Consider the following 5847-nt stretch of genomic DNA (forward strand, 5'->3'; position numbering starts at 1 on the left):
TGAGAAATGTCAATATTAGTTTCTGGGGACATAGTTATTTTCACTGAGAACTTATTTTGCACAGATGCTGTTCTATTTTAACATGAGTAGCCAACGAAATCCTCACACCTTTGTGACACACTATTATCAGCTCTATTTTACATAGGAAATCATGGAGATACAATGAGGGTGAGTAATTTGTCCATTGTTTAATAGGTAATAAGTGACAGATGGATTCAAACCAAGGAGTCTCACTCCAAGGCCATGCTCTTCACAGTTATCATCCAGATCTATGCTCAGCTTTGGAAAGGCCCTCTCTTCTCTTATAGTCATACCTTTATTCATCCTTTATTTTTTCCAGCTAAAGAGAAAACATTGATTTCATCAGATTCATGTTTCACTGACTTTCATGTAAAATCACATGTATTTTGCCTGTTTTTATTAACACCTGATTTTGTTGGTGATCGTTACAAACAAGCAAACACTGTGGCGCAGGCTGGTCCTCGTTCAGGAGGTGAGAAGTACTGGAAACGCAGGCTGTTGGAAATTCTGACTCTCAGGATGTCTATCGGGGCTCACAGCTCTAACCCAGAACTCTAACTTTTCCACCTCTCGGGTGTTGTCTTAGAGTTAACTGTATATAGTGAAGTCGCTCAGTCGTGTCCGACTCTTTGCTACCCTGTGGACTGTAGCCTACCAGGCTCCTCTGTCCATGGGATTTTCCAGGCAATAGTCATGGAGTGGATTGCCATTTCCTTCTCCAGGGGCTCTTCCCAACCCAGGGATTGAACCTGGGTCTCCTGCATTGTAGACAGACGCTTTATCATCTGAGCCACCAGGGAAGTCACCTTCCTGATATAGTTAACTATATCGCTCTTTAAAAAAAAACTTTTGAGGGGAAGAACACAATGAAGTTATTTTTTCCTAGGGCTCTATTCCTAGAATTTATACTGCAAAATAAAAACACAAATAAGTCTGCAATTTTTTTTTGTTTGTTTCACTTGCATAGTTCACTCATCTGATAAAAGTTCTATAGTAACACATATGTCTGAACTGAGTTTTACACAATATTCTTTCTGGTGTTCCATCTGAAAATATTTTCATAGAGATCCTGAAAACTCTTGGTGGCTTGGACACAGTAATGTTCAGAATTTTTGCAATAAAGTGAAAAAAAATTTAAACTACTGAGATGAACTATTTTGATAGAGCCCATATGAGTTTGGTGTGATAATATTTAGAATAATTATTTTGTTACTATATGAATAATAGTAAAAATTCCAAAGCTATTGGTTATATGATGATACCCTCTTGATCATGATAGTCTCCTAATTTTATGCATGTCTTAGTTGCCTAAAATGACTAACTATAGTCTAAAGAAATTAATAGTAGCTATTAAGATACACTCTACTTTTATGTTATAGATTTCTAGAACCTCAGGGATAATGTATTTTAGCTCCTTCCCTCTCCCTGATCACTGTTCCATTTCCCCACCCCACCCTGACAATCAGGTGACAATTACTCCAGCGTTTGTGAACCTAAATGTCTGTAGACATCAGACCATGATATAATGAGTGTGATAGAAATGAGTAAAGCAGGCCTGAGATCCCATTCTCCTCTGAACCAGTAGAACTCAATTCTATGTTTTGTTTTTCTACTTTTGATAGAGACGTGGGTACAGGACAATGTGAAGAAAATCTCAGTGTGATGAAGGTGATAAATGGCAATAGACATTTTGCTCAAATAGGGATGACTCGGCGAAGGCAATGGCACCCCACTCCAGTACTCTTGCCTGGAAAATCCCATGGACAGAGGAGCCTGGTAGGCTGCAGTCCATGAGGTCGCGAAGAGTCGGACACGACTGAGCGACTTCACTTTGACTTTTCACTTTCATGCATTGGAGAAGGAAATGGCAACCCACTCCAGTGTTCTTGCCTGGAGAATCCCGGGGATGGGGGAGCCTGGTGGGCTGCCGTCTATGGGGTCACACAGAGTCGGACACGACTGAAGTGACTTAGCAGCAGCAGCAGGGATGACTGGCCTCCACTCTGGAATATTGGGCTCCACACTGCCCTCTGCTGGCCCTCCTGTTTAGGGGTTTATTTCCTCAGTACCAAATTCTGTATCAGTTTGAGTTGCAAGTAACAGAAAACAAAGTTAAACTGGCTTAAATGAGAAAGTAGTTACATGATTTGAAAACTATAGATTGCATTCCAGAGGTTGAAAGTGCTCAGGCAGGGTTTGATCAGGGCTTTCTGTGGAGAAGGCAATGGCACCCCACTCCAGTACTCTTGCCTGGAGAATCCCATGAACAGAGGAGCCTGGTAGGCTGCAGTCCATGGGGTCGCTAGGAGTCAGATACAACTGAGCGACTTCACTTTCACTTCACTGTCTGTGTCTCTATGTTTTGTTTGACTCTGTCCTTCACGTATTGACTGCTTTCTTGTGTGGACTTCTCTGAGGTACTCAAATGGCTGGAGCAGTTTCAGGGATCACATTGGTATACTGTACTATCCAGGGCAAGGAAGACTTTTACCTCAGCCATCACAAAGGAGTCCTGTACAATCACTTGTGAGATTGGTCACTGTGGCCAGGAGGACCCGATTATGCTCATCACACTTGTGGCCCATCTCTGGAACTGCAGCCTGGACCAGTCACACCAAACTACGGTTGCTGCATAATCGGGAAAGAGTGAAAAGAGGCAGTGGAGCTCTGAGCCTCCAGGTTCTCCCATGTCATCACCCAGAGAGAAGAGAAACAGTCTTCTAGCATCCATATACCTTGCCTCTACTTGGTGATTTGTTATTGTCTAACCTTATTTGGCTTTGGACCAACCACAATTGAGAAAACCACTACTGGCAAGGTTTGGATCGCATGCTCACTTATGTAGCCAAATGTCAGGAAAGGTCCCGTAGTTAACACTTCCTTCCATATCACATGAATCAGGGGGATCATTTGCACAATGGAAGGAGGGTAGGCCATGAGTAAAAATAACCAGTGTTCACTCTACCTTATATTCATGTTTTCTGCTCTTCAACAGGGAGCTGACCTCTTCCAGAGGTGATACCACATCCCCAGGCATTGATATTAAGGGCAGAATTATAATATGTACTGCTGCTGCTGCTGCTAAGTCACTGCAGTCGTGTCCGACTCTGTGCGACCCCATAGACAGCAGCCCACCAGGCTCCCCTGTCCCTGTGTATTTTTAAAACATTAAGGGAGCAATGCATGGAATTTATGTCTAAGCATTTCTAACAATTACCATTGTTTGGATATATTGTATACTACAAGCTTACTGAGCATAGTTCGTGAATCATCCTATGGTACACATATTCCTTAACATACGTCCAAATTTTGGTTCTTAGCACAATGTTCCACCCCATCCTTTTCCCCCCTGCAGCATATAAGCAAAGAAATAATCAGAGAATCAAGAAACAGGAACTGGCCTCTCATTTCAGTTCATTCACTCTTAAGAATTTCTCTGTCTGGAAGGAAGGGTAAATATCATGTAGTCTCTGGCCATTGGTTAATATTAATTAATCCTCAGAGACCCTTACTGAGTGGATTTGTGGTTTTTGAAAAGGTAATCTTGATAATTAGCTATTTTTGGAAACCTCTGAAAAAGGATGGTCTCTGTTCTCCTCACCAATGTATTTACAGCCCTGCGCACAGATGATGTAGTGCTGGGCTCCTCTTCATGGGAAGTCAATGAGCTTTCTATGGAAAACACTTAGGAAAATTCTTTTTGATGAGTGCTTGCATTTTCTAGCATCACCATGTGACTATATCTGTTTCCAATGGAAATGAAAACCATTAGCTAACTGTAGAGCTGGCCTCTCCTCTCTAGCCACATCTGTGTCCTGTTCCAAGACTCAGATTAGACCCATGGCAAGGAGGAACACATGAGGGTTTGGCAAACTTCCTACCTAAACCTCCCTCTTTGTTTAGGAATCATGATCCTTTGCTTTTTATGTTTCTAAAAGAAGCTTACCCTTCCTCTCCATGACCCAGCTGAGGTAACTGAGTGATGGGATGGTATCACAGGATCATAGTTTCTGTCTCATGGAAAGTAATAAAAGAGGTCACAGCAGCTCCCACCTTCTCACGTGGGGTGACGTGGGTGTCTAGGTAGGTTTGTGTTCATATAAATTCAGCTAGAAGTCATGGGAAACTCCTCTGCTCTATGATCCCAATAACTGAGTAATAAGACAAGTTCTAAAGCTTTGGGCTCCTTGGATGGTCTAAAGATCCCACCTTCAGGGAAAAGGGCAGAGGCAGGAGGAGCAGTGTCTAGATCAGCACTATCCAATGGTGATGAGATGCAAGCCACAAATAGTGATTCAGCCAAGTAGGTGATTTTAAGTTTTCTAATAACCACGTTAAAAGAATAAGCAAATGTTACCTGGCATTGGATTTGATAGGGATTAAAGGGAAAGTACAATATTTTGACTGATAACTTTTGATAACTTGCCATTTTTGCTTCACTTTGATTAAATAAATGAAAATTAATCAGGAAAGGTCTGATCTGGAGAAAGGAGTTTGGCAGATGCTAAGACAGAGAGCCCAGGTACCTCGCCATGGAGCATAGAGCAAAACTGTAAATGAGAACAGACCATACGTTGTTCCCATAACATGCAATCGGGGCTGCTGTAGGATAATTCACTGAGGAATTGAAAGTGTAAGGGGGAGAAATAACGTCCACAGATTTGAAAGTTAAGATCTAGAAAACTTTGTCATATAAGTCTGAGCTGTAGGAAGTTAGATAATATTTAGAATATTATATATTTGTATTATCAGAGCATGGTCAGATAAAAATAGTTGTTTTCAACTCTTAAGTATCATTGAAGATTATTTTTAAGGATTTAAACCTATACACACAAGGAGAAGCAGCCTCCCTACACAGTTAAGAGGAAAAATAACAAGCTCTCTGCTGCGATAATACTATCCTTGTCTTGCTTGTTTTGGTGGCTTTGAATGTCTAGGTTGGTACAAATTAGAGTTCTAAACAAAGATTTGCATGAATTCTATAGCCAACCTCAAATAAAACTGAAATATTGAGCTAGATATGGCTTTAAACATCTAGAAATTGCAGTAGACTTAGCAGTGGTGACTGTATTTCCAAGTGTCATTGAAGTGAACATGAACAATGTACGTCTACATTCCTGAAAGGAGTCTTGGCAAAAAAAGTATTAGGTGCTTTCTAAATTAGCCAAAACCCTCCCAAAGCTGTCTGCCTGTTCAGGGAGAATGTGCAAGTGGACAAGTTTCAAGGTACTTATTAAAGGTATTATGGGATGCAAGAAAAATAAATACTGAGCCTAGACATGATTAATTTTTTTACACTTATTTTTGTTGTTGTCTTATAGGGTTACATATTCTGGGAGATTTAGAGGAATAATAAATCTGTAAGAAATAACAAAGGTAAAAAATGGTACACCATGACTGTGTTTTCCCACTATTCAATGATTAGAGTACTAGCTGATGTATATGGCATTTTTCTTTAAATAAATACCCATATGGTACTAGAACAACATTTTTATAGTGATGTTTCAACTCCTTGGTTCATAAACAGGTATAGACATTCCGAGGCATCCTTCCATTTCTGCCCCTTTCTTCTCAAGACCTAGATTTGCAATGCTTGAGGATTTAGTGATCACAGGGTGTGTGTGTGTGTGTGTGTGTGTGTGTGTGTGTGCGCTAAGTTGCTCAGCTGTGTCTGACTCTTTGTGACCCCATGGCCTGTGGCCCACCAGGCTCCTCTGTCTGTGGGGATTCTCCAGGCAAGAATACTGGAGTAGGTTGCCATGCCCTCCTCCAAGGGATCATCCCAACCCAGGGATCGAACTCAGGTGTCCCGCCTTGCAGGTGGAT

The 5847-nt window shown here is 41.3% G+C and overlaps 1 long non-coding RNA gene across 1 annotated transcript in view; it reads right to left on the reverse strand.

Annotated features, from left to right (window-relative positions):
* The window catches only part of LOC129646605 (uncharacterized), a 61796-nt gene that overhangs the window by 42755 nt on the left and 13194 nt on the right, over nt 1–5847 (reverse strand). The gene's annotated exons all lie outside the window — the stretch shown is intronic.

The sequence above is a fragment of the Bubalus kerabau genome, chromosome 3 (assembly GCF_029407905.1).
Source record: "Bubalus kerabau isolate K-KA32 ecotype Philippines breed swamp buffalo chromosome 3, PCC_UOA_SB_1v2, whole genome shotgun sequence".
Classification (NCBI taxonomy): Eukaryota; Metazoa; Chordata; class Mammalia; order Artiodactyla; family Bovidae; genus Bubalus; species Bubalus kerabau.